The sequence below is a fragment of the Hemiscyllium ocellatum genome, chromosome 33, assembly GCF_020745735.1.
Source record: "Hemiscyllium ocellatum isolate sHemOce1 chromosome 33, sHemOce1.pat.X.cur, whole genome shotgun sequence".
NCBI classification, from domain to species: Eukaryota; Metazoa; Chordata; class Chondrichthyes; order Orectolobiformes; family Hemiscylliidae; genus Hemiscyllium; species Hemiscyllium ocellatum.
Window position 1 is genome coordinate 20,643,546 of NC_083433.1, and position 27,865 is coordinate 20,671,410.

Consider the following 27,865-nt stretch of genomic DNA (forward strand, 5'->3'; position numbering starts at 1 on the left):
AGAAAGAAATGTCTTTAGTCTGTTTCCTGAATAGAGTGAAACCCCCATCTCTGTTTGTTTCTTCGCAAACGACTGTACGGAAGCGACCTGCTTTAGTAGCTACGTCTGCACGTAAAGATTATTCACGCAGACGATCGCCCACGGCTGGAACTGGCTTCAGCTCCCTGGTGCCACCAGGCAGCCGTACTAACCACTGATCCACTGTGCCACCCGTACGATTTGGAACGATTTGTCATCATTTGCGGTGCAAGTAGCGAAACAGTTGTCAGTTTGTCAACTGGGTCGGATTATAATGTTGTCAGCGATCTGCAGCAATGTGAACGGAGATGTCGAATCGAGCTGCTGGTGGTGATGAGGCACGCTTGCAGCGTGACATGTTTACACGGGGAGATCAGCTCCCTCCCCATTCTCCACAGAGAGTCGGATACAAGTAGAGAGGATATTGAAAGTGGACGATAAAGAAAGGGTGCACGGACGTAATTCGCTTTTCGCAACTTTTCGGATTGATGCGGAATGCCGAGGAGCGAATCCTGTACGTGAGGGAAACGATGATTGGCATTTATGGGCAAGCTACACCAACACAAGGGGAGGCAATGAATAGGATCTTTCCGTCAAGGCCAACATTTCTCGCCCATGCCGAGATCAGCCTGGTGGTGAGCTGCTCTCTCGAACCGCTGCAGTCCAAGTGCTGTCGGTAGCCCCGCGATGCTGTTTGGGCGGGGATTCCCGATTTTGACCCGGTAACACCGGAGGAACAAAGTCATATTTGCAATTCAGGACAGCGAGTGTCTCGGGGGGGGGGGGAGAACTTGCGAATGGTGGTGTTCCCGTGGATCTGCTGCCGTCATCCTTCGAGGCTGCGTTGGCCATGGGTTTGCAAGGTGCTGCCTGAGGAATTCTGGTGAATCTTGTAGATGCCGGGGGAATGAATGACCCTGCCGCCGCCGATGTCCCCGATCACCGGGAGAAACCTCTCTGCAGTCGACCTGACGTGCGGTGGCTCCGGCCCGTGCCATCTGATTGGTCGTCAGCGCGACCTACGCGGCTACGTAACAGATGGACAGAAAAGCACGGGGAAAGCACAGCGACTGCTGCAGAGTGATCTTCCGGTCTGGTTGGATATCTTGGAAGGAAGGTAGACGGTAAGGGAATAAAGGAACTTTGAATATCATCAAACTGATGGAAAGGATAGTCGGCAAATATGACCTCCACCGTTGGAGTATTGATGTGCTATCGCTTCTCGGCCTTTTGGCTTGGAATATGTGTAGTTTCTGTTCTTATCAGTTTAATCGCTGATATCTCCAGAAGGTGGGAGTGTTTGTATTAAATGGATTTTTGGAGCAGGGAGATGGCTTAAGGGCTTGCTCTGTCCTCTCCATGTATCAGCCTGGTATTGCAGTGTTTCCAGGAATGGTGCACCCAACGCCTACCCAAGTTCAAAAGCAGGTGAATGCAATGTGAATCTCTTGCCTTTGCTAGTTTGCCGTGTTGATGGCAGTCAGTGATTGTTGCATCTATTGTCTTTTCAGTTGCAGGAAACTATCGTCTTTTGTTACGGGTTTCCTGTCTTATGAACCTGCTCTGCAGTTACCTGATGAAGGTGCAGCACGCTGAAAGCCAGGACAGGGGTAACCCCAACGTGCTACAGGGAACATTCTGGAACCAGGGGCCTGCCAGGAAGGTAACTTGCCAATTTAAATGAATGGATTTGCCCTTGTCTGCCGTTTTGGGCTTCTGCGGTCGTTCTTGGAACGTATCCCACCGATGGTACGGCGGTGGCGGGGGGTGGGGTGACTGCTGTAATTTCAAAGAACCCCGTTGGGCTGAAACCTGGTGTTGTGGGATTTTTAACACAGTCAAATCAGGTTGTGGGATCCCATGACTCAGCCAATGTCAAATGGCTATCAGATCAGCCCCCACAGCCCCTTCCCAACCCCCCCGCCTCCCCCCCACCCCCGAGGCAACAAATTTATCCTAATATTTTCTTGAACAAGAAAGAAATGTCTTTAGTCTGTTTCCTGAATAGAGTGAAACCCCCATCTCTGTTTGTTTCTTCGCAAACGACTGTACGGAAGCGACCTGCTTTAGTAGCTACGTCTGCACGTAAAGATTATTCACGCAGACGATCGCCCAAGGCTGGAACTGGCTTCAGCTCCCTGGTGCCACCAGGCAGCCGTACTAACCACTGATCCACTGTGCCACCCGTACGATTTGGAACGATTTGTCATCATTTGCGGTGCAAGTAGCGAAACAGTTGTCAGTTTGTCAACTGGGTCGGATTATAATGTTGTCAGCGATCTGCAGCAATGTGAACGGAGATGTCGAATCGAGCTGCTGGTGGTGATGAGGCGCGCTTGCAGCGTGACATGTTTACACGGGGAGATCAGCTCCCTCCCCATTCTCCACAGAGAGTCGGATACAAGTAGAGAGGATATTGAAAGTGGACGATAAAGAAAGGGTGCACGGACGTAATTCGCTTTTCGCAACTTTTCGGATTGATGCGGAATGCCGAGGAGCGAATCCTGTACGTGAGGGAAACGATGATTGGCATTTATGGGCAAGCTACACCAACACAAGGGGAGGCAATGAATAGGATCTTTCCGTCAAGGCCAACATTTCTCGCCCATGCCGAGATCAGCCTGGTGGTGAGCTGCTCTCTCGAACCGCTGCAGTCCAAGTGCTGTCGGTAGCCCCGCGATGCTGTTTGGGCGGGGATTCCCGATTTTGACCCGGTAACACCGGAGGAACAAAGTCATATTTGCAATTCAGGACAGCGAGTGTCTCGGGGGGGAGGGGGAGAACTTGCGAATGGTGGTGTTCCCGTGGATCTGCTGCCGTCATCCTTCGAGGCTGCGTTGGCCATGGGTTTGCAAGGTGCTGCCTGAGGAATTCTGGTGAATCTTGTAGATGCCGGGGGAATGAATGACCCTGCCGCCGCCGCTGTCCCCGATCACCGGGAGAAACCTCTCTGCAGTCGACCTGACGTGCGGTGGCTCCGGCCCGTGCCATCTGATTGGTCGTCAGCGCGACCTACGCGGCTACGTAACAGATGGACAGAAAAGCACGGGGAAAGCACAGCGACTGCTGCAGAGTGATCTTCCGGTCTGGTTGGATATCTTGGAAGGAAGGTAGACGGTAAGGGAATAAAGGAACTTTGAATATCATCAAACTGATGGAAAGGATAGTCGGCAAATATGACCTCCACCGTTGGAGTATTGATGTGCTATCGCTTCTCGGCCTTTTGGCTTGGAATATGTGTAGTTTCTGTTCTTATCAGTTTAATCGCTGATATCTCCCGAAGGTGGGAGTGTTTGTATTAAATGGATTTTTGGAGCAGGGAGATGGCTTAAGGGCTTGCTCTGTCCTCTCCATGTATCAGCCTGGTATTGCAGTGTTTCCAGGAATGGTGCACCCAACGCTTACCCAAGTTCAAAAGCAGGTGAATGCAATGTGAATCTCTTGCCTTTGCTAGTTTGCCGTGTTGATGGCAGTCAGTGATTGTTGCATCTATTGTCTTTTCAGTTGCAGGAAACTATCGTCTTTTGTTACGGGTTTCCTGTCTTATGAACCTGCTCTGCAGTTACCTGATGAAGGTGCAGCACGCTGAAAGCCAGGACAGGGGTAACCCCAACGTGCTACAGGGAACATTCTGGAACCAGGGGCCTGCCAGGAAGGTAACTTGCCAATTTAAATGAATGGATTTGCCCTTGTCTGCCGTTTTGGGCTTCTGCGGTCGTTCTTGGAACGTATCCCACCGATGGTACGGCGGTGGCGGGGGGTGGGGTGACTGCTGTAATTTCAAAGAACCCCGTTGGGCTGAAACCTGGTGTTGTGGGATTTTTAACACAGTCAAATCAGGTTGTGGGATCCCATGACTCAGCCAATGTCAAATGGCTATCAGATCAGCCCCCACAGCCCCTTCCCAACCCCCCCGCCTCCCCCCCACCCCCGAGGCAACAAATTTATCCTAATATTTTCTTGAACAAGAAAGAAATGTCTTTAGTCTGTTTCCTGAATAGAGTGAAACCCCCATCTCTGTTTGTTTCTTCGCAAACGACTGTACGGAAGCGACCTGCTTTAGTAGCTACGTCTGCACGTAAAGATTATTCACGCAGACGATCGCCCAAGGCTGGAACTGGCTTCAGCTCCCTGGTGCCACCAGGCAGCCGTACTAACCACTGATCCACTGTGCCACCCGTACGATTTGGAACGATTTGTCATCATTTGCGGTGCAAGTAGCGAAACAGTTGTCAGTTTGTCAACTGGGTCGGATTATAATGTTGTCAGCGATCTGCAGCAATGTGAACGGAGATGTCGAATCGAGCTGCTGGTGGTGATGAGGCGCGCTTGCAGCGTGACATGTTTACACGGGGAGATCAGCTCCCTCCCCATTCTCCACAGAGAGTCGGATACAAGTAGAGAGGATATTGAAAGTGGACGATAAAGAAAGGGTGCACGGACGTAATTCGCTTTTCGCAACTTTTCGGATTGATGCGGAATGCCGAGGAGCGAATCCTGTACGTGAGGGAAACGATGATTGGCATTTATGGGCAAGCTACACCAACACAAGGGGAGGCAATGAATAGGATCTTTCCGTCAAGGCCAACATTTCTCGCCCATGCCGAGATCAGCCTGGTGGTGAGCTGCTCTCTCGAACCGCTGCAGTCCAAGTGCTGTCGGTAGCCCCGCGATGCTGTTTGGGCGGGGATTCCCGATTTTGACCCGGTAACACCGGAGGAACAAAGTCATATTTGCAATTCAGGACAGCGAGTGTCTCGGGGGGGGGGGGGAGAACTTGCGAATGGTGGTGTTCCCGTGGATCTGCTGCCGTCATCCTTCGAGGCTGCGTTGGCCATGGGTTTGCAAGGTGCTGCCTGAGGAATTCTGGTGAATCTTGTAGATGCCGGGGGAATGAATGACCCTGCCGCCGCCGCTGTCCCCGATCACCGGGAGAAACCTCTCTGCAGTCGACCTGACGTGCGGTGGCTCCGGCCCGTGCCATCTGATTGGTCGTCAGCGCGACCTACGCGGCTACGTAACAGATGGACAGAAAAGCACGGGGAAAGCACAGCGACTGCTGCAGAGTGATCTTCCGGTCTGGTTGGATATCTTGGAAGGAAGGTAGACGGTAAGGGAATAAAGGAACTTTGAATATCATCAAACTGATGGAAAGGATAGTCGGCAAATATGACCTCCACCGTTGGAGTATTGATGTGCTATCGCTTCTCGGCCTTTTGGCTTGGAATATGTGTAGTTTCTGTTCTTATCAGTTTAATCGCTGATATCTCCCGAAGGTGGGAGTGTTTGTATTAAATGGATTTTTGGAGCAGGGAGATGGCTTAAGGGCTTGCTCTGTCCTCTCCATGTATCAGCCTGGTATTGCAGTGTTTCCAGGAATGGTGCACCCAACGCCTACCCAAGTTCAAAAGCAGGTGAATGCAATGTGAATCTCTTGCCTTTGCTAGTTTGCCGTGTTGATGGCAGTCAGTGATTGTTGCATCTATTGTCTTTTCAGTTGCAGGAAACTATCGTCTTTTGTTACGGGTTTCCTGTCTTATGAACCTGCTCTGCAGTTACCTGATGAAGGTGCAGCACGCTGAAAGCCAGGACAGGGGTAACCCCAACGTGCTACAGGGAACATTCTGGAACCAGGGGCCTGCCAGGAAGGTAACTTGCCAATTTAAATGAATGGATTTGCCCTTGTCTGCCGTTTTGGGCTTCTGCGGTCGTTCTTGGAACGTATCCCACCGATGGTACGGCGGTGGCGGGGGGTGGGGTGACTGCTGTAATTTCAAAGAACCCCGTTGGGCTGAAACCTGGTGTTGTGGGATTTTTAACACAGTCAAATCAGGTTGTGGGATCCCATGACTCAGCCAATGTCAAATGGCTATCAGATCAGCCCCCACAGCCCCTTCCCAACCCCCCCGCCTCCCCCCCACCCCCGAGGCAACAAATTTATCCTAATATTTTCTTGAACAAGAAAGAAATGTCTTTAGTCTGTTTCCTGAATAGAGTGAAACCCCCATCTCTGTTTGTTTCTTCGCAAACGACTGTACGGAAGCGACCTGCTTTAGTAGCTACGTCTGCACGTAAAGATTATTCACGCAGACGATCGCCCAAGGCTGGAACTGGCTTCAGCTCCCTGGTGCCACCAGGCAGCCGTACTAACCACTGATCCACTGTGCCACCCGTACGATTTGGAACGATTTGTCATCATTTGCGGTGCAAGTAGCGAAACAGTTGTCAGTTTGTCAACTGGGTCGGATTATAATGTTGTCAGCGATCTGCAGCAATGTGAACGGAGATGTCGAATCGAGCTGCTGGTGGTGATGAGGCGCGCTTGCAGCGTGACATGTTTACACGGGGAGATCAGCTCCCTCCCCATTCTCCACAGAGAGTCGGATACAAGTAGAGAGGATATTGAAAGTGGACGATAAAGAAAGGGTGCACGGACGTAATTCGCTTTTCGCAACTTTTCGGATTGATGCGGAATGCCGAGGAGCGAATCCTGTACGTGAGGGAAACGATGATTGGCATTTATGGGCAAGCTACACCAACACAAGGGGAGGCAATGAATAGGATCTTTCCGTCAAGGCCAACATTTCTCGCCCATGCCGAGATCAGCCTGGTGGTGAGCTGCTCTCTCGAACCGCTGCAGTCCAAGTGCTGTCGGTAGCCCCGCGATGCTGTTTGGGCGGGGATTCCCGATTTTGACCCGGTAACACCGGAGGAACAAAGTCATATTTGCAATTCAGGACAGCGAGTGTCTCGGGGGGGGGGGGAGAACTTGCGAATGGTGGTGTTCCCGTGGATCTGCTGCCGTCATCCTTCGAGGCTGCGTTGGCCATGGGTTTGCAAGGTGCTGCCTGAGGAATTCTGGTGAATCTTGTAGATGCCGGGGGAATGAATGACCCTGCCGCCGCCGCTGTCCCCGATCACCGGGAGAAACCTCTCTGCAGTCGACCTGACGTGCGGTGGCTCCGGCCCGTGCCATCTGATTGGTCGTCAGCGCGACCTACGCGGCTACGTAACAGATGGACAGAAAAGCACGGGGAAAGCACAGCGACTGCTGCAGAGTGATCTTCCGGTCTGGTTGGATATCTTGGAAGGAAGGTAGACGGTAAGGGAATAAAGGAACTTTGAATATCATCAAACTGATGGAAAGGATAGTCGGCAAATATGACCTCCACCGTTGGAGTATTGATGTGCTATCGCTTCTCGGCCTTTTGGCTTGGAATATGTGTAGTTTCTGTTCTTATCAGTTTAATCGCTGATATCTCCAGAAGGTGGGAGTGTTTGTATTAAATGGATTTTTGGAGCAGGGAGATGGCTTAAGGGCTTGCTCTGTCCTCTCCATGTATCAGCCTGGTATTGCAGTGTTTCCAGGAATGGTGCACCCAACGCCTACCCAAGTTCAAAAGCAGGTGAATGCAATGTGAATCTCTTGCCTTTGCTAGTTTGCCGTGTTGATGGCAGTCAGTGATTGTTGCATCTATTGTCTTTTCAGTTGCAGGAAACTATCGTCTTTTGTTACGGGTTTCCTGTCTTATGAACCTGCTCTGCAGTTACCTGATGAAGGTGCAGCACGCTGAAAGCCAGGACAGGGGTAACCCCAACGTGCTACAGGGAACATTCTGGAACCAGGGGCCTGCCAGGAAGGTAACTTGCCAATTTAAATGAATGGATTTGCCCTTGTCTGCCGTTTTGGGCTTCTGCGGTCGTTCTTGGAACGTATCCCACCGATGGTACGGCGGTGGCGGGGGGTGGGGTGACTGCTGTAATTTCAAAGAACCCCGTTGGGCTGAAACCTGGTGTTGTGGGATTTTTAACACAGTCAAATCAGGTTGTGGGATCCCATGACTCAGCCAATGTCAAATGGCTATCAGATCAGCCCCCACAGCCCCTTCCCAACCCCCCCGCCTCCCCCCCACCCCCGAGGCAACAAATTTATCCTAATATTTTCTTGAACAAGAAAGAAATGTCTTTAGTCTGTTTCCTGAATAGAGTGAAACCCCCATCTCTGTTTGTTTCTTCGCAAACGACTGTACGGAAGCGACCTGCTTTAGTAGCTACGTCTGCACGTAAAGATTATTCACGCAGACGATCGCCCAAGGCTGGAACTGGCTTCAGCTCCCTGGTGCCACCAGGCAGCCGTACTAACCACTGATCCACTGTGCCACCCGTACGATTTGGAACGATTTGTCATCATTTGCGGTGCAAGTAGCGAAACAGTTGTCAGTTTGTCAACTGGGTCGGATTATAATGTTGTCAGCGATCTGCAGCAATGTGAACGGAGATGTCGAATCGAGCTGCTGGTGGTGATGAGGCGCGCTTGCAGCGTGACATGTTTACACGGGGAGATCAGCTCCCTCCCCATTCTCCACAGAGAGTCGGATACAAGTAGAGAGGATATTGAAAGTGGACGATAAAGAAAGGGTGCACGGACGTAATTCGCTTTTCGCAACTTTTCGGATTGATGCGGAATGCCGAGGAGCGAATCCTGTACGTGAGGGAAACGATGATTGGCATTTATGGGCAAGCTACACCAACACAAGGGGAGGCAATGAATAGGATCTTTCCGTCAAGGCCAACATTTCTCGCCCATGCCGAGATCAGCCTGGTGGTGAGCTGCTCTCTCGAACCGCTGCAGTCCAAGTGCTGTCGGTAGCCCCGCGATGCTGTTTGGGCGGGGATTCCCGATTTTGACCCGGTAACACCGGAGGAACAAAGTCATATTTGCAATTCAGGACAGCGAGTGTCTCGGGGGGGAGGGGGAGAACTTGCGAATGGTGGTGTTCCCGTGGATCTGCTGCCGTCATCCTTCGAGGCTGCGTTGGCCATGGGTTTGCAAGGTGCTGCCTGAGGAATTCTGGTGAATCTTGTAGATGCCGGGGGAATGAATGACCCTGCCGCCGCCGCTGTCCCCGATCACCGGGAGAAACCTCTCTGCAGTCGACCTGACGTGCGGTGGCTCCGGCCCGTGCCATCTGATTGGTCGTCAGCGCGACCTACGCGGCTACGTAACAGATGGACAGAAAAGCACGGGGAAAGCACAGCGACTGCTGCAGAGTGATCTTCCGGTCTGGTTGGATATCTTGGAAGGAAGGTAGACGGTAAGGGAATAAAGGAACTTTGAATATCATCAAACTGATGGAAAGGATAGTCGGCAAATATGACCTCCACCGTTGGAGTATTGATGTGCTATCGCTTCTCGGCCTTTTGGCTTGGAATATGTGTAGTTTCTGTTCTTATCAGTTTAATCGCTGATATCTCCCGAAGGTGGGAGTGTTTGTATTAAATGGATTTTTGGAGCAGGGAGATGGCTTAAGGGCTTGCTCTGTCCTCTCCATGTATCAGCCTGGTATTGCAGTGTTTCCAGGAATGGTGCACCCAACGCTTACCCAAGTTCAAAAGCAGGTGAATGCAATGTGAATCTCTTGCCTTTGCTAGTTTGCCGTGTTGATGGCAGTCAGTGATTGTTGCATCTATTGTCTTTTCAGTTGCAGGAAACTATCGTCTTTTGTTACGGGTTTCCTGTCTTATGAACCTGCTCTGCAGTTACCTGATGAAGGTGCAGCACGCTGAAAGCCAGGACAGGGGTAACCCCAACGTGCTACAGGGAACATTCTGGAACCAGGGGCCTGCCAGGAAGGTAACTTGCCAATTTAAATGAATGGATTTGCCCTTGTCTGCCGTTTTGGGCTTCTGCGGTCGTTCTTGGAACGTATCCCACCGATGGTACGGCGGTGGCGGGGGGTGGGGTGACTGCTGTAATTTCAAAGAACCCCGTTGGGCTGAAACCTGGTGTTGTGGGATTTTTAACACAGTCAAATCAGGTTGTGGGATCCCATGACTCAGCCAATGTCAAATGGCTATCAGATCAGCCCCCACAGCCCCTTCCCAACCCCCCCGCCTCCCCCCCCACCCCCGAGGCAACAAATTTATCCTAATATTTTCTTGAACAAGAAAGAAATGTCTTTAGTCTGTTTCCTGAATAGAGTGAAACCCCCATCTCTGTTTGTTTCTTCGCAAACGACTGTACGGAAGCGACCTGCTTTAGTAGCTACGTCTGCACGTAAAGATTATTCACGCAGACGATCGCCCAAGGCTGGAACTGGCTTCAGCTCCCTGGTGCCACCAGGCAGCCGTACTAACCACTGATCCACTGTGCCACCCGTACGATTTGGAACGATTTGTCATCATTTGCGGTGCAAGTAGCGAAACAGTTGTCAGTTTGTCAACTGGGTCGGATTATAATGTTGTCAGCGATCTGCAGCAATGTGAACGGAGATGTCGAATCGAGCTGCTGGTGGTGATGAGGCGCGCTTGCAGCGTGACATGTTTACACGGGGAGATCAGCTCCCTCCCCATTCTCCACAGAGAGTCGGATACAAGTAGAGAGGATATTGAAAGTGGACGATAAAGAAAGGGTGCACGGACGTAATTCGCTTTTCGCAACTTTTCGGATTGATGCGGAATGCCGAGGAGCGAATCCTGTACGTGAGGGAAACGATGATTGGCATTTATGGGCAAGCTACACCAACACAAGGGGAGGCAATGAATAGGATCTTTCCGTCAAGGCCAACATTTCTCGCCCATGCCGAGATCAGCCTGGTGGTGAGCTGCTCTCTCGAACCGCTGCAGTCCAAGTGCTGTCGGTAGCCCCGCGATGCTGTTTGGGCGGGGATTCCCGATTTTGACCCGGTAACACCGGAGGAACAAAGTCATATTTGCAATTCAGGACAGCGAGTGTCTCGGGGGGGGGGGGAGAACTTGCGAATGGTGGTGTTCCCGTGGATCTGCTGCCGTCATCCTTCGAGGCTGCGTTGGCCATGGGTTTGCAAGGTGCTGCCTGAGGAATTCTGGTGAATCTTGTAGATGCCGGGGGAATGAATGACCCTGCCGCCGCCGCTGTCCCCGATCACCGGGAGAAACCTCTCTGCAGTCGACCTGACGTGCGGTGGCTCCGGCCCGTGCCATCTGATTGGTCGTCAGCGCGACCTACGCGGCTACGTAACAGATGGACAGAAAAGCACGGGGAAAGCACAGCGACTGCTGCAGAGTGATCTTCCGGTCTGGTTGGATATCTTGGAAGGAAGGTAGACGGTAAGGGAATAAAGGAACTTTGAATATCATCAAACTGATGGAAAGGATAGTCGGCAAATATGACCTCCACCGTTGGAGTATTGATGTGCTATCGCTTCTCGGCCTTTTGGCTTGGAATATGTGTAGTTTCTGTTCTTATCAGTTTAATCGCTGATATCTCCCGAAGGTGGGAGTGTTTGTATTAAATGGATTTTTGGAGCAGGGAGATGGCTTAAGGGCTTGCTCTGTCCTCTCCATGTATCAGCCTGGTATTGCAGTGTTTCCAGGAATGGTGCACCCAACGCCTACCCAAGTTCAAAAGCAGGTGAATGCAATGTGAATCTCTTGCCTTTGCTAGTTTGCCGTGTTGATGGCAGTCAGTGATTGTTGCATCTATTGTCTTTTCAGTTGCAGGAAACTATCGTCTTTTGTTACGGGTTTCCTGTCTTATGAACCTGCTCTGCAGTTACCTGATGAAGGTGCAGCACGCTGAAAGCCAGGACAGGGGTAACCCCAACGTGCTACAGGGAACATTCTGGAACCAGGGGCCTGCCAGGAAGGTAACTTGCCAATTTAAATGAATGGATTTGCCCTTGTCTGCCGTTTTGGGCTTCTGCGGTCGTTCTTGGAACGTATCCCACCGATGGTACGGCGGTGGCGGGGGGTGGGGTGACTGCTGTAATTTCAAAGAACCCCGTTGGGCTGAAACCTGGTGTTGTGGGATTTTTAACACAGTCAAATCAGGTTGTGGGATCCCATGACTCAGCCAATGTCAAATGGCTATCAGATCAGCCCCCACAGCCCCTTCCCAACCCCCCCGCCTCCCCCCCACCCCCGAGGCAACAAATTTATCCTAATATTTTCTTGAACAAGAAAGAAATGTCTTTAGTCTGTTTCCTGAATAGAGTGAAACCCCCATCTCTGTTTGTTTCTTCGCAAACGACTGTACGGAAGCGACCTGCTTTAGTAGCTACGTCTGCACGTAAAGATTATTCACGCAGACGATCGCCCAAGGCTGGAACTGGCTTCAGCTCCCTGGTGCCACCAGGCAGCCGTACTAACCACTGATCCACTGTGCCACCCGTACGATTTGGAACGATTTGTCATCATTTGCGGTGCAAGTAGCGAAACAGTTGTCAGTTTGTCAACTGGGTCGGATTATAATGTTGTCAGCGATCTGCAGCAATGTGAACGGAGATGTCGAATCGAGCTGCTGGTGGTGATGAGGCGCGCTTGCAGCGTGACATGTTTACACGGGGAGATCAGCTCCCTCCCCATTCTCCACAGAGAGTCGGATACAAGTAGAGAGGATATTGAAAGTGGACGATAAAGAAAGGGTGCACGGACGTAATTCGCTTTTCGCAACTTTTCGGATTGATGCGGAATGCCGAGGAGCGAATCCTGTACGTGAGGGAAACGATGATTGGCATTTATGGGCAAGCTACACCAACACAAGGGGAGGCAATGAATAGGATCTTTCCGTCAAGGCCAACATTTCTCGCCCATGCCGAGATCAGCCTGGTGGTGAGCTGCTCTCTCGAACCGCTGCAGTCCAAGTGCTGTCGGTAGCCCCGCGATGCTGTTTGGGCGGGGATTCCCGATTTTGACCCGGTAACACCGGAGGAACAAAGTCATATTTGCAATTCAGGACAGCGAGTGTCTCGGGGGGGGGGGGAGAACTTGCGAATGGTGGTGTTCCCGTGGATCTGCTGCCGTCATCCTTCGAGGCTGCGTTGGCCATGGGTTTGCAAGGTGCTGCCTGAGGAATTCTGGTGAATCTTGTAGATGCCGGGGGAATGAATGACCCTGCCGCCGCCGCTGTCCCCGATCACCGGGAGAAACCTCTCTGCAGTCGACCTGACGTGCGGTGGCTCCGGCCCGTGCCATCTGATTGGTCGTCAGCGCGACCTACGCGGCTACGTAACAGATGGACAGAAAAGCACGGGGAAAGCACAGCGACTGCTGCAGAGTGATCTTCCGGTCTGGTTGGATATCTTGGAAGGAAGGTAGACGGTAAGGGAATAAAGGAACTTTGAATATCATCAAACTGATGGAAAGGATAGTCGGCAAATATGACCTCCACCGTTGGAGTATTGATGTGCTATCGCTTCTCGGCCTTTTGGCTTGGAATATGTGTAGTTTCTGTTCTTATCAGTTTAATCGCTGATATCTCCCGAAGGTGGGAGTGTTTGTATTAAATGGATTTTTGGAGCAGGGAGATGGCTTAAGGGCTTGCTCTGTCCTCTCCATGTATCAGCCTGGTATTGCAGTGTTTCCAGGAATGGTGCACCCAACGCCTACCCAAGTTCAAAAGCAGGTGAATGCAATGTGAATCTCTTGCCTTTGCTAGTTTGCCGTGTTGATGGCAGTCAGTGATTGTTGCATCTATTGTCTTTTCAGTTGCAGGAAACTATCGTCTTTTGTTACGGGTTTCCTGTCTTATGAACCTGCTCTGCAGTTACCTGATGAAGGTGCAGCACGCTGAAAGCCAGGACAGGGGTAACCCCAACGTGCTACAGGGAACATTCTGGAACCAGGGGCCTGCCAGGAAGGTAACTTGCCAATTTAAATGAATGGATTTGCCCTTGTCTGCCGTTTTGGGCTTCTGCGGTCGTTCTTGGAACGTATCCCACCGATGGTACGGCGGTGGCGGGGGGTGGGGTGACTGCTGTAATTTCAAAGAACCCCGTTGGGCTGAAACCTGGTGTTGTGGGATTTTTAACACAGTCAAATCAGGTTGTGGGATCCCATGACTCAGCCAATGTCAAATGGCTATCAGATCAGCCCCCACAGCCCCTTCCCAACCCCCCCGCCTCCCCCCCACCCCCGAGGCAACAAATTTATCCTAATATTTTCTTGAACAAGAAAGAAATGTCTTTAGTCTGTTTCCTGAATAGAGTGAAACCCCCATCTCTGTTTGTTTCTTCGCAAACGACTGTACGGAAGCGACCTGCTTTAGTAGCTACGTCTGCACGTAAAGATTATTCACGCAGACGATCGCCCAAGGCTGGAACTGGCTTCAGCTCCCTGGTGCCACCAGGCAGCCGTACTAACCACTGATCCACTGTGCCACCCGTACGATTTGGAACGATTTGTCATCATTTGCGGTGCAAGTAGCGAAACAGTTGTCAGTTTGTCAACTGGGTCGGATTATAATGTTGTCAGCGATCTGCAGCAATGTGAACGGAGATGTCGAATCGAGCTGCTGGTGGTGATGAGGCGCGCTTGCAGCGTGACATGTTTACACGGGGAGATCAGCTCCCTCCCCATTCTCCACAGAGAGTCGGATACAAGTAGAGAGGATATTGAAAGTGGACGATAAAGAAAGGGTGCACGGACGTAATTCGCTTTTCGCAACTTTTCGGATTGATGCGGAATGCCGAGGAGCGAATCCTGTACGTGAGGGAAACGATGATTGGCATTTATGGGCAAGCTACACCAACACAAGGGGAGGCAATGAATAGGATCTTTCCGTCAAGGCCAACATTTCTCGCCCATGCCGAGATCAGCCTGGTGGTGAGCTGCTCTCTCGAACCGCTGCAGTCCAAGTGCTGTCGGTAGCCCCGCGATGCTGTTTGGGCGGGGATTCCCGATTTTGACCCGGTAACACCGGAGGAACAAAGTCATATTTGCAATTCAGGACAGCGAGTGTCTCGGGGGGGAGGGGGAGAACTTGCGAATGGTGGTGTTCCCGTGGATCTGCTGCCGTCATCCTTCGAGGCTGCGTTGGCCATGGGTTTGCAAGGTGCTGCCTGAGGAATTCTGGTGAATCTTGTAGATGCCGGGGGAATGAATGACCCTGCCGCCGCCGCTGTCCCCGATCACCGGGAGAAACCTCTCTGCAGTCGACCTGACGTGCGGTGGCTCCGGCCCGTGCCATCTGATTGGTCGTCAGCGCGACCTACGCGGCTACGTAACAGATGGACAGAAAAGCACGGGGAAAGCACAGCGACTGCTGCAGAGTGATCTTCCGGTCTGGTTGGATATCTTGGAAGGAAGGTAGACGGTAAGGGAATAAAGGAACTTTGAATATCATCAAACTGATGGAAAGGATAGTCGGCAAATATGACCTCCACCGTTGGAGTATTGATGTGCTATCGCTTCTCGGCCTTTTGGCTTGGAATATGTGTAGTTTCTGTTCTTATCAGTTTAATCGCTGATATCTCCCGAAGGTGGGAGTGTTTGTATTAAATGGATTTTTGGAGCAGGGAGATGGCTTAAGGGCTTGCTCTGTCCTCTCCATGTATCAGCCTGGTATTGCAGTGTTTCCAGGAATGGTGCACCCAACGCCTACCCAAGTTCAAAAGCAGGTGAATGCAATGTGAATCTCTTGCCTTTGCTAGTTTGCCGTGTTGATGGCAGTCAGTGATTGTTGCATCTATTGTCTTTTCAGTTGCAGGAAACTATCGTCTTTTGTTACGGGTTTCCTGTCTTATGAACCTGCTCTGCAGTTACCTGATGAAGGTGCAGCACGCTGAAAGCCAGGACAGGGGTAACCCCAACGTGCTACAGGGAACATTCTGGAACCAGGGGCCTGCCAGGAAGGTAACTTGCCAATTTAAATGAATGGATTTGCCCTTGTCTGCCGTTTTGGGCTTCTGCGGTCGTTCTTGGAACGTATCCCACCGATGGTACGGCGGTGGCGGGGGGTGGGGTGACTGCTGTAATTTCAAAGAACCCCGTTGGGCTGAAACCTGGTGTTGTGGGATTTTTAACACAGTCAAATCAGGTTGTGGGATCCCATGACTCAGCCAATGTCAAATGGCTATCAGATCAGCCCCCACAGCCCCTTCCCAACCCCCCCGCCTCCCCCCCACCCCCGAGGCAACAAATTTATCCTAATATTTTCTTGAACAAGAAAGAAATGTCTTTAGTCTGTTTCCTGAATAGAGTGAAACCCCCATCTCTGTTTGTTTCTTCGCAAACGACTGTACGGAAGCGACCTGCTTTAGTAGCTACGTCTGCACGTAAAGATTATTCACGCAGACGATCGCCCAAGGCTGGAACTGGCTTCAGCTCCCTGGTGCCACCAGGCAGCCGTACTAACCACTGATCCACTGTGCCACCCGTACGATTTGGAACGATTTGTCATCATTTGCGGTGCAAGTAGCGAAACAGTTGTCAGTTTGTCAACTGGGTCGGATTATAATGTTGTCAGCGATCTGCAGCAATGTGAACGGAGATGTCGAATCGAGCTGCTGGTGGTGATGAGGCGCGCTTGCAGCGTGACATGTTTACACGGGGAGATCAGCTCCCTCCCCATTCTCCACAGAGAGTCGGATACAAGTAGAGAGGATATTGAAAGTGGACGATAAAGAAAGGGTGCACGGACGTAATTCGCTTTTCGCAACTTTTCGGATTGATGCGGAATGCCGAGGAGCGAATCCTGTACGTGAGGGAAACGATGATTGGCATTTATGGGCAAGCTACACCAACACAAGGGGAGGCAATGAATAGGATCTTTCCGTCAAGGCCAACATTTCTCGCCCATGCCGAGATCAGCCTGGTGGTGAGCTGCTCTCTCGAACCGCTGCAGTCCAAGTGCTGTCGGTAGCCCCGCGATGCTGTTTGGGCGGGGATTCCCGATTTTGACCCGGTAACACCGGAGGAACAAAGTCATATTTGCAATTCAGGACAGCGAGTGTCTCGGGGGGGAGGGGGAGAACTTGCGAATGGTGGTGTTCCCGTGGATCTGCTGCCGTCATCCTTCGAGGCTGCGTTGGCCATGGGTTTGCAAGGTGCTGCCTGAGGAATTCTGGTGAATCTTGTAGATGCCGGGGGAATGAATGACCCTGCCGCCGCCGCTGTCCCCGATCACCGGGAGAAACCTCTCTGCAGTCGACCTGACGTGCGGTGGCTCCGGCCCGTGCCATCTGATTGGTCGTCAGCGCGACCTACGCGGCTACGTAACAGATGGACAGAAAAGCACGGGGAAAGCACAGCGACTGCTGCAGAGTGATCTTCCGGTCTGGTTGGATATCTTGGAAGGAAGGTAGACGGTAAGGGAATAAAGGAACTTTGAATATCATCAAACTGATGGAAAGGATAGTCGGCAAATATGACCTCCACCGTTGGAGTATTGATGTGCTATCGCTTCTCGGCCTTTTGGCTTGGAATATGTGTAGTTTCTGTTCTTATCAGTTTAATCGCTGATATCTCCCGAAGGTGGGAGTGTTTGTATTAAATGGATTTTTGGAGCAGGGAGATGGCTTAAGGGCTTGCTCTGTCCTCTCCATGTATCAGCCTGGTATTGCAGTGTTTCCAGGAATGGTGCACCCAACGCCTACCCAAGTTCAAAAGCAGGTGAATGCAATGTGAATCTCTTGCCTTTGCTAGTTTGCCGTGTTGATGGCAGTCAGTGATTGTTGCATCTATTGTCTTTTCAGTTGCAGGAAACTATCGTCTTTTGTTACGGGTTTCCTGTCTTATGAACCTGCTCTGCAGTTACCTGATGAAGGTGCAGCACGCTGAAAGCCAGGACAGGGGTAACCCCAACGTGCTACAGGGAACATTCTGGAACCAGGGGCCTGCCAGGAAGGTAACTTGCCAATTTAAATGAATGGATTTGCCCTTGTCTGCCGTTTTGGGCTTCTGCGGTCGTTCTTGGAACGTATCCCACCGATGGTACGGCGGTGGCGGGGGGTGGGGTGACTGCTGTAATTTCAAAGAACCCCGTTGGGCTGAAACCTGGTGTTGTGGGATTTTTAACACAGTCAAATCAGGTTGTGGGATCCCATGACTCAGCCAATGTCAAATGGCTATCAGATCAGCCCCCACAGCCCCTTCCCAACCCCCCGCCTCCCCCCCACCCCCGAGGCAACAAATTTATCCTAATATTTTCTTGAACAAGAAAGAACTGTCTTTAGTCTGTTTCCTGAATAGAGTGAAACCCCCATCTCTGTTTGTTTCTTCGCAAACGACTGTACGGAAGCGACCTGCTTTAGTAGCTACGTCTGCACGTAAAGATTATTCACGCAGACGATCGCCCAAGGCTGGAACTGGCTTCAGCTCCCTGGTGCCACCAGGCAGCCGTACTAACCACTGATCCACTGTGCCACCCGTACGATTTGGAACGATTTGTCATCATTTGCGGTGCAAGTAGCGAAACAGTTGTCAGTTTGTCAACTGGGTCGGATTATAATGTTGTCAGCGATCTGCAGCAATGTGAACGGAGATGTCGAATCGAGCTGCTGGTGGTGATGAGGCGCGCTTGCAGCGTGACATGTTTACACGGGGAGATCAGCTCCCTCCCCATTCTCCACAGAGAGTCGGATACAAGTAGAGAGGATATTGAAAGTGGACGATAAAGAAAGGGTGCACGGACGTAATTCGCTTTTCGCAACTTTTCGGATTGATGCGGAATGCCGAGGAGCGAATCCTGTACGTGAGGGAAACGATGATTGGCATTTATGGGCAAGCTACACCAACACAAGGGGAGGCAATGAATAGGATCTTTCCGTCAAGGCCAACATTTCTCGCCCATGCCGAGATCAGCCTGGTGGTGAGCTGCTCTCTCGAACCGCTGCAGTCCAAGTGCTGTCGGTAGCCCCGCGATGCTGTTTGGGCGGGGATTCCCGATTTTGACCCGGTAACACCGGAGGAACAAAGTCATATTTGCAATTCAGGACAGCGAGTGTCTCGGGGGGGGGGGGAGAACTTGCGAATGGTGGTGTTCCCGTGGATCTGCTGCCGTCATCCTTCGAGGCTGCGTTGGCCATGGGTTTGCAAGGTGCTGCCTGAGGAATTCTGGTGAATCTTGTAGATGCCGGGGGAATGAATGACCCTGCCGCCGCCGCTGTCCCCGATCACCGGGAGAAACCTCTCTGCAGTCGACCTGACGTGCGGTGGCTCCGGCCCGTGCCATCTGATTGGTCGTCAGCGCGACCTACGCGGCTACGTAACAGATGGACAGAAAAGCACGGGGAAAGCACAGCGACTGCTGCAGAGTGATCTTCCGGTCTGGTTGGATATCTTGGAAGGAAGGTAGACGGTAAGGGAATAAAGGAACTTTGAATATCATCAAACTGATGGAAAGGATAGTCGGCAAATATGACCTCCACCGTTGGAGTATTGATGTGCTATCGCTTCTCGGCCTTTTGGCTTGGAATATGTGTAGTTTCTGTTCTTATCAGTTTAATCGCTGATATCTCCCGAAGGTGGGAGTGTTTGTATTAAATGGATTTTTGGAGCAGGGAGATGGCTTAAGGGCTTGCTCTGTCCTCTCCATGTATCAGCCTGGTATTGCAGTGTTTCCAGGAATGGTGCACCCAACGCCTACCCAAGTTCAAAAGCAGGTGAATGCAATGTGAATCTCTTGCCTTTGCTAGTTTGCCGTGTTGATGGCAGTCAGTGATTGTTGCATCTATTGTCTTTTCAGTTGCAGGAAACTATCGTCTTTTGTTACGGGTTTCCTGTCTTATGAACCTGCTCTGCAGTTACCTGATGAAGGTGCAGCACGCTGAAAGCCAGGACAGGGGTAACCCCAACGTGCTACAGGGAACATTCTGGAACCAGGGGCCTGCCAGGAAGGTAACTTGCCAATTTAAATGAATGGATTTGCCCTTGTCTGCCGTTTTGGGCTTCTGCGGTCGTTCTTGGAACGTATCCCACCGATGGTACGGCGGTGGCGGGGGGTGGGGTGACTGCTGTAATTTCAAAGAACCCCGTTGGCCTGAAACCTGGTGTTGTGGGATTTTTAACACAGTCAAATCAGGTTGTGGGATCCCATGACTCAGCCAATGTCAAATGGCTATCAGATCAGCCCCCACAGCCCCTTCCCAACCCCCCCGCCCCCCCCCCACCCCCGAGGCAACAAATTTATCCTAATATTTTCTTGAACAAGAAAGAACTGTCTTTAGTCTGTTTCCTGAATAGAGTGAAACCCCCATCTCTGTTTGTTTCTTCGCAAACGACTGTACGGAAGCGACCTGCTTTAGTAGCTACGTCTGCACGTAAAGATTATTCACGCAGACGATCGCCCAAGGCTGGAACTGGCTTCAGCTCCCTGGTGCCACCAGGCAGCCGTACTAACCACTGATCCACTGTGCCACCCGTACGATTTGGAACGATTTGTCATCATTTGCGGTGCAAGTAGCGAAACAGTTGTCAGTTTGTCAACTGGGTCGGATTATAATGTTGTCAGCGATCTGCAGCAATGTGAACGGAGATGTCGAATCGAGCTGCTGGTGGTGATGAGGCGCGCTTGCAGCGTGACATGTTTACACGGGGAGATCAGCTCCCTCCCCATTCTCCACAGAGAGTCGGATACAAGTAGAGAGGATATTGAAAGTGGACGATAAAGAAAGGGTGCACGGACGTAATTCGCTTTTCGCAACTTTTCGGATTGATGCGGAATGCCGAGGAGCGAATCCTGTACGTGAGGGAAACGATGATTGGCATTTATGGGCAAGCTACACCAACACAAGGGGAGGCAATGAATAGGATCTTTCCGTCAAGGCCAACATTTCTCGCCCATGCCGAGATCAGCCTGGTGGTGAGCTGCTCTCTCGAACCGCTGCAGTCCAAGTGCTGTCGGTAGCCCCGCGATGCTGTTTGGGCGGGGATTCCCGATTTTGACCCGGTAACACCGGAGGAACAAAGTCATATTTGCAATTCAGGACAGCGAGTGTCTCGGGGGGGAGGGGGAGAACTTGCGAATGGTGGTGTTCCCGTGGATCTGCTGCCGTCATCCTTCGAGGCTGCGTTGGCCATGGGTTTGCAAGGTGCTGCCTGAGGAATTCTGGTGAATCTTGTAGATGCCGGGGGAATGAATGACCCTGCCGCCGCCGCTGTCCCCGATCACCGGGAGAAACCTCTCTGCAGTCGACCTGACGTGCGGTGGCTCCGGCCCGTGCCATCTGATTGGTCGTCAGCGCGACCTACGCGGCTACGTAACAGATGGACAGAAAAGCACGGGGAAAGCACAGCGACTGCTGCAGAGTGATCTTCCGGTCTGGTTGGATATCTTGGAAGGAAGGTAGACGGTAAGGGAATAAAGGAACTTTGAATATCATCAAACTGATGGAAAGGATAGTCGGCAAATATGACCTCCACCGTTGGAGTATTGATGTGCTATCGCTTCTCGGCCTTTTGGCTTGGAATATGTGTAGTTTCTGTTCTTATCAGTTTAATCGCTGATATCTCCCGAAGGTGGGAGTGTTTGTATTAAATGGATTTTTGGAGCAGGGAGATGGCTTAAGGGCTTGCTCTGTCCTCTCCATGTATCAGCCTGGTATTGCAGTGTTTCCAGGAATGGTGCACCCAACGCCTACCCAAGTTCAAAAGCAGGTGAATGCAATGTGAATCTCTTGCCTTTGCTAGTTTGCCGTGTTGATGGCAGTCAGTGATTGTTGCATCTATTGTCTTTTCAGTTGCAGGAAACTATCGTCTTTTGTTACGGGTTTCCTGTCTTATGAACCTGCTCTGCAGTTACCTGATGAAGGTGCAGCACGCTGAAAGCCAGGACAGGGGTAACCCCAACGTGCTACAGGGAACATTCTGGAACCAGGGGCCTGCCAGGAAGGTAACTTGCCAATTTAAATGAATGGATTTGCCCTTGTCTGCCGTTTTGGGCTTCTGCGGTCGTTCTTGGAACGTATCCCACCGATGGTACGGCGGTGGCGGGGGGTGGGGTGACTGCTGTAATTTCAAAGAACCCCGTTGGGCTGAAACCTGGTGTTGTGGGATTTTTAACACAGTCAAATCAGGTTGTGGGATCCCATGACTCAGCCAATGTCAAATGGCTATCAGATCAGCCCCCACAGCCCCTTCCCAACCCCCCCGCCTCCCCCCCACCCCCGAGGCAACAAATTTATCCTAATATTTTCTTGAACAAGAAAGAACTGTCTTTAGTCTGTTTCCTGAATAGAGTGAAACCCCCATCTCTGTTTGTTTCTTCGCAAACGACTGTACGGAAGCGACCTGCTTTAGTAGCTACGTCTGCACGTAAAGATTATTCACGCAGACGATCGCCCAAGGCTGGAACTGGCTTCAGCTCCCTGGTGCCACCAGGCAGCCGTACTAACCACTGATCCACTGTGCCACCCGTACGATTTGGAACGATTTGTCATCATTTGCGGTGCAAGTAGCGAAACAGTTGTCAGTTTGTCAACTGGGTCGGATTATAATGTTGTCAGCGATCTGCAGCAATGTGAACGGAGATGTCGAATCGAGCTGCTGGTGGTGATGAGGCGCGCTTGCAGCGTGACATGTTTACACGGGGAGATCAGCTCCCTCCCCATTCTCCACAGAGAGTCGGATACAAGTAGAGAGGATATTGAAAGTGGACGATAAAGAAAGGGTGCACGGACGTAATTCGCTTTTCGCAACTTTTCGGATTGATGCGGAATGCCGAGGAGCGAATCCTGTACGTGAGGGAAACGATGATTGGCATTTATGGGCAAGCTACACCAACACAAGGGGAGGCAATGAATAGGATCTTTCCGTCAAGGCCAACATTTCTCGCCCATGCCGAGATCAGCCTGGTGGTGAGCTGCTCTCTCGAACCGCTGCAGTCCAAGTGCTGTCGGTAGCCCCGCGATGCTGTTTGGGCGGGGATTCCCGATTTTGACCCGGTAACACCGGAGGAACAAAGTCATATTTGCAATTCAGGACAGCGAGTGTCTCGGGGGGGAGGGGGAGAACTTGCGAATGGTGGTGTTCCCGTGGATCTGCTGCCGTCATCCTTCGAGGCTGCGTTGGCCATGGGTTTGCAAGGTGCTGCCTGAGGAATTCTGGTGAATCTTGTAGATGCCGGGGGAATGAATGACCCTGCCGCCGCCGCTGTCCCCGATCACCGGGAGAAACCTCTCTGCAGTCGACCTGACGTGCGGTGGCTCCGGCCCGTGCCATCTGATTGGTCGTCAGCGCGACCTACGCGGCTACGTAACAGATGGACAGAAAAGCACGGGGAAAGCACAGCGACTGCTGCAGAGTGATCTTCCGGTCTGGTTGGATATCTTGGAAGGAAGGTAGACGGTAAGGGAATAAAGGAACTTTGAATATCATCAAACTGATGGAAAGGATAGTCGGCAAATATGACCTCCACCGTTGGAGTATTGATGTGCTATCGCTTCTCGGCCTTTTGGCTTGGAATATGTGTAGTTTCTGTTCTTATCAGTTTAATCGCTGATATCTCCCGAAGGTGGGAGTGTTTGTATTAAATGGATTTTTGGAGCAGGGAGATGGCTTAAGGGCTTGCTCTGTCCTCTCCATGTATCAGCCTGGTATTGCAGTGTTTCCAGGAATGGTGCACCCAACGCCTACCCAAGTTCAAAAGCAGGTGAATGCAATGTGAATCTCTTGCCTTTGCTAGTTTGCCGTGTTGATGGCAGTCAGTGATTGTTGCATCTATTGTCTTTTCAGTTGCAGGAAACTATCGTCTTTTGTTACGGGTTTCCTGTCTTATGAACCTGCTCTGCAGTTACCTGATGAAGGTGCAGCACGCTGAAAGCCAGGACAGGGGTAACCCCAACGTGCTACAGGGAACATTCTGGAACCAGGGGCCTGCCAGGAAGGTAACTTGCCAATTTAAATGAATGGATTTGCCCTTGTCTGCCGTTTTGGGCTTCTGCGGTCGTTCTTGGAACGTATCCCACCGATGGTACGGCGGTGGCGGGGGGTGGGGTGACTGCTGTAATTTCAAAGAACCCCGTTGGGCTGAAACCTGGTGTTGTGGGATTTTTAACACAGTCAAATCAGGTTGTGGGATCCCATGACTCAGCCAATGTCAAATGGCTATCAGATCAGCCCCCACAGCCCCTTCCCAACCCCCCCGCCTCCCCCCCACCCCCGAGGCAACAAATTTATCCTAATATTTTCTTGAACAAGAAAGAACTGTCTTTAGTCTGTTTCCTGAATAGAGTGAAACCCCCATCTCTGTTTGTTTCTTCGCAAACGACTGTACGGAAGCGACCTGCTTTAGTAGCTACGTCTGCACGTAAAGATTATTCACGCAGACGATCGCCCAAGGCTGGAACTGGCTTCAGCTCCCTGGTGCCACCAGGCAGCCGTACTAACCACTGATCCACTGTGCCACCCGTACGATTTGGAACGATTTGTCATCATTTGCGGTGCAAGTAGCGAAACAGTTGTCAGTTTGTCAACTGGGTCGGATTATAATGTTGTCAGCGATCTGCAGCAATGTGAACGGAGATGTCGAATCGAGCTGCTGGTGGTGATGAGGCGCGCTTGCAGCGTGACATGTTTACACGGGGAGATCAGCTCCCTCCCCATTCTCCACAGAGAGTCGGATACAAGTAGAGAGGATATTGAAAGTGGACGATAAAGAAAGGGTGCACGGACGTAATTCGCTTTTCGCAACTTTTCGGATTGATGCGGAATGCCGAGGAGCGAATCCTGTACGTGAGGGAAACGATGATTGGCATTTATGGGCAAGCTACACCAACACAAGGGGAGGCAATGAATAGGATCTTTCCGTCAAGGCCAACATTTCTCGCCCATGCCGAGATCAGCCTGGTGGTGAGCTGCTCTCTCGAACCGCTGCAGTCCAAGTGCTGTCGGTAGCCCCGCGATGCTGTTTGGGCGGGGATTCCCGATTTTGACCCGGTAACACCGGAGGAACAAAGTCATATTTGCAATTCAGGACAGCGAGTGTCTCGGGGGGGAGGGGGAGAACTTGCGAATGGTGGTGTTCCCGTGGATCTGCTGCCGTCATCCTTCGAGGCTGCGTTGGCCATGGGTTTGCAAGGTGCTGCCTGAGGAATTCTGGTGAATCTTGTAGATGCCGGGGGAATGAATGACCCTGCCGCCGCCGCTGTCCCCGATCACCGGGAGAAACCTCTCTGCAGTCGACCTGACGTGCGGTGGCTCCGGCCCGTGCCATCTGATTGGTCGTCAGCGCGACCTACGCGGCTACGTAACAGATGGACAGAAAAGCACGGGGAAAGCACAGCGACTGCTGCAGAGTGATCTTCCGGTCTGGTTGGATATCTTGGAAGGAAGGTAGACGGTAAGGGAATAAAGGAACTTTGAATATCATCAAACTGATGGAAAGGATAGTCGGCAAATATGACCTCCACCGTTGGAGTATTGATGTGCTATCGCTTCTCGGCCTTTTGGCTTGGAATATGTGTAGTTTCTGTTCTTATCAGTTTAATCGCTGATATCTCCCGAAGGTGGGAGTGTTTGTATTAAATGGATTTTTGGAGCAGGGAGATGGCTTAAGGGCTTGCTCTGTCCTCTCCATGTATCAGCCTGGTATTGCAGTGTTTCCAGGAATGGTGCACCCAACGCCTACCCAAGTTCAAAAGCAGGTGAATGCAATGTGAATCTCTTGCCTTTGCTAGTTTGCCGTGTTGATGGCAGTCAGTGATTGTTGCATCTATTGTCTTTTCAGTTGCAGGAAACTATCGTCTTTTGTTACGGGTTTCCTGTCTTATGAACCTGCTCTGCAGTTACCTGATGAAGGTGCAGCACGCTGAAAGCCAGGACAGGGGTAACCCCAACGTGCTACAGGGAACATTCTGGAACCAGGGGCCTGCCAGGAAGGTAACTTGCCAATTTAAATGAATGGATTTGCCCTTGTCTGCCGTTTTGGGCTTCTGCGGTCGTTCTTGGAACGTATCCCACCGATGGTACGGCGGTGGCGGGGGGTGGGGTGACTGCTGTAATTTCAAAGAACCCCGTTGGGCTGAAACCTGGTGTTGTGGGATTTTTAACACAGTCAAATCAGGTTGTGGGATCCCATGACTCAGCCAATGTCAAATGGCTATCAGATCAGCCCCCACAGCCCCTTCCCAACCCCCCCGCCTCCCCCCCACCCCCGAGGCAACAAATTTATCCTAATATTTTCTTGAACAAGAAAGAAATGTCTTTAGTCTGTTTCCTGAATAGAGTGAAACCCCCATCTCTGTTTGTTTCTTCGCAAACGACTGTACGGAAGCGACCTGCTTTAGTAGCTACGTCTGCACGTAAAGATTATTCACGCAGACGATCGCCCAAGGCTGGAACTGGCTTCAGCTCCCTGGTGCCACCAGGCAGCCGTACTAACCACTGATCCACTGTGCCACCCGTACGATTTGGAACGATTTGTCATCATTTGCGGTGCAAGTAGCGAAACAGTTGTCAGTTTGTCAACTGGGTCGGATTATAATGTTGTCAGCGATCTGCAGCAATGTGAACGGAGATGTCGAATCGAGCTGCTGGTGGTGATGAGGCGCGCTTGCAGCGTGACATGTTTACACGGGGAGATCAGCTCCCTCCCCATTCTCCACAGAGAGTCGGATACAAGTAGAGAGGATATTGAAAGTGGACGATAAAGAAAGGGTGCACGGACGTAATTCGCTTTTCGCAACTTTTCGGATTGATGCGGAATGCCGAGGAGCGAATCCTGTACGTGAGGGAAACGATGATTGGCATTTATGGGCAAGCTACACCAACACAAGGGGAGGCAATGAATAGGATCTTTCCGTCAAGGCCAACATTTCTCGCCCATGCCGAGATCAGCCTGGTGGTGAGCTGCTCTCTCGAACCGCTGCAGTCCAAGTGCTGTCGGTAGCCCCGCGATGCTGTTTGGGCGGGGATTCCCGATTTTGACCCGGTAACACCGGAGGAACAAAGTCATATTTGCAATTCAGGACAGCGAGTGTCTCGGGGGGGAGGGGGAGAACTTGCGAATGGTGGTGTTCCCGTGGATCTGCTGCCGTCATCCTTCGAGGCTGCGTTGGCCATGGGTTTGCAAGGTGCTGCCTGAGGAATTCTGGTGAATCTTGTAGATGCCGGGGGAATGAATGACCCTGCCGCCGCCGCTGTCCCCGATCACCGGGAGAAACCTCTCTGCAGTCGACCTGACGTGCGGTGGCTCCGGCCCGTGCCATCTGATTGGTCGTCAGCGCGACCTACGCGGCTACGTAACAGATGGACAGAAAAGCACGGGGAAAGCACAGCGACTGCTGCAGAGTGATCTTCCGGTCTGGTTGGATATCTTGGAAGGAAGGTAGACGGTAAGGGAATAAAGGAACTTTGAATATCATCAAACTGATGGAAAGGATAGTCGGCAAATATGACCTCCACCGTTGGAGTATTGATGTGCTATCGCTTCTCGGCCTTTTGGCTTGGAATATGTGTAGTTTCTGTTCTTATCAGTTTAATCGCTGATATCTCCCGAAGGTGGGAGTGTTTGTATTAAATGGATTTTTGGAGCAGGGAGATGGCTTAAGGGCTTGCTCTGTCCTCTCCATGTATCAGCCTGGTATTGCAGTGTTTCCAGGAATGGTGCACCCAACGCCTACCCAAGTTCAAAAGCAGGTGAATGCAATGTGAATCTCTTGCCTTTGCTAGTTTGCCGTGTTGATGGCAGTCAGTGATTGTTGCATCTATTGTCTTTTCAGTTGCAGGAAACTATCGTCTTTTGTTACGGGTTTCCTGTCTTATGAACCTGCTCTGCAGTTACCTGATGAAGGTGCAGCACGCTGAAAGCCAGGACAGGGGTAACCCCAACGTGCTACAGGGAACATTCTGGAACCAGGGGCCTGCCAGGAAGGTAACTTGCCAATTTAAATGAATGGATTTGCCCTTGTCTGCCGTTTTGGGCTTCTGCGGTCGTTCTTGGAACGTATCCCACCGATGGTACGGCGGTGGCGGGGGGTGGGGTGACTGCTGTAATTTCAAAGAACCCCGTTGGGCTGAAACCTGGTGTTGTGGGATTTTTAACACAGTCAAATCAGGTTGTGGGATCCCATGACTCAGCCAATGTCAAATGGCTATCAGATCAGCCCCCACAGCCCCTTCCCAACCCCCCCGCCTCCCCCCCACCCCCGAG

The 27,865-nt window shown here is 51.5% G+C and overlaps 14 non-coding genes across 14 annotated transcripts; all 14 read left to right on the forward strand.

Moving 5' to 3' along the window:
• Positions 1–1,232: 1,232 nt before the first annotated feature.
• Positions 1,233–1,424, forward strand: LOC132831894 (U2 spliceosomal RNA). Its single transcript, XR_009646844.1, has one exon. It is a non-coding gene; the product is annotated as a U2 spliceosomal RNA (small nuclear RNA).
• A 1,801-nt stretch (positions 1,425–3,225) lies between these two features.
• Positions 3,226–3,417, forward strand: LOC132831920 (U2 spliceosomal RNA). Its single transcript, XR_009646870.1, has one exon. It is a non-coding gene; the product is annotated as a U2 spliceosomal RNA (small nuclear RNA).
• Positions 3,418–5,218: 1,801 nt separating this feature from the next.
• Positions 5,219–5,410, forward strand: LOC132831931 (U2 spliceosomal RNA). The gene has a single exon (XR_009646877.1). It is a non-coding gene; the product is annotated as a U2 spliceosomal RNA (small nuclear RNA).
• A 1,800-nt stretch (positions 5,411–7,210) lies between these two features.
• LOC132831895 (U2 spliceosomal RNA) lies at positions 7,211–7,402 on the forward strand. The gene has a single exon (XR_009646845.1). It is a non-coding gene; the product is annotated as a U2 spliceosomal RNA (small nuclear RNA).
• A 1,801-nt stretch (positions 7,403–9,203) lies between these two features.
• LOC132831942 (U2 spliceosomal RNA) lies at positions 9,204–9,395 on the forward strand. The gene has a single exon (XR_009646880.1). It is a non-coding gene; the product is annotated as a U2 spliceosomal RNA (small nuclear RNA).
• Positions 9,396–11,196: 1,801 nt separating this feature from the next.
• LOC132831954 (U2 spliceosomal RNA) lies at positions 11,197–11,388 on the forward strand. The gene has a single exon (XR_009646884.1). It is a non-coding gene; the product is annotated as a U2 spliceosomal RNA (small nuclear RNA).
• Positions 11,389–13,188: 1,800 nt separating this feature from the next.
• LOC132831965 (U2 spliceosomal RNA) lies at positions 13,189–13,380 on the forward strand. Its single transcript, XR_009646893.1, has one exon. It is a non-coding gene; the product is annotated as a U2 spliceosomal RNA (small nuclear RNA).
• A 1,801-nt stretch (positions 13,381–15,181) lies between these two features.
• On the forward strand, positions 15,182–15,373 carry LOC132831966 (U2 spliceosomal RNA). Its single transcript, XR_009646894.1, has one exon. It is a non-coding gene; the product is annotated as a U2 spliceosomal RNA (small nuclear RNA).
• Positions 15,374–17,174: 1,801 nt separating this feature from the next.
• On the forward strand, positions 17,175–17,366 carry LOC132831967 (U2 spliceosomal RNA). Its single transcript, XR_009646895.1, has one exon. It is a non-coding gene; the product is annotated as a U2 spliceosomal RNA (small nuclear RNA).
• A 1,799-nt stretch (positions 17,367–19,165) lies between these two features.
• LOC132831968 (U2 spliceosomal RNA) lies at positions 19,166–19,357 on the forward strand. Its single transcript, XR_009646896.1, has one exon. It is a non-coding gene; the product is annotated as a U2 spliceosomal RNA (small nuclear RNA).
• A 1,801-nt stretch (positions 19,358–21,158) lies between these two features.
• On the forward strand, positions 21,159–21,350 carry LOC132831969 (U2 spliceosomal RNA). Its single transcript, XR_009646897.1, has one exon. It is a non-coding gene; the product is annotated as a U2 spliceosomal RNA (small nuclear RNA).
• A 1,801-nt stretch (positions 21,351–23,151) lies between these two features.
• On the forward strand, positions 23,152–23,343 carry LOC132831970 (U2 spliceosomal RNA). The gene has a single exon (XR_009646898.1). It is a non-coding gene; the product is annotated as a U2 spliceosomal RNA (small nuclear RNA).
• A 1,801-nt stretch (positions 23,344–25,144) lies between these two features.
• LOC132831971 (U2 spliceosomal RNA) lies at positions 25,145–25,336 on the forward strand. The gene has a single exon (XR_009646899.1). It is a non-coding gene; the product is annotated as a U2 spliceosomal RNA (small nuclear RNA).
• A 1,801-nt stretch (positions 25,337–27,137) lies between these two features.
• LOC132831972 (U2 spliceosomal RNA) lies at positions 27,138–27,329 on the forward strand. Its single transcript, XR_009646900.1, has one exon. It is a non-coding gene; the product is annotated as a U2 spliceosomal RNA (small nuclear RNA).
• The last annotated feature ends 536 nt before the right edge of the window (positions 27,330–27,865 follow it).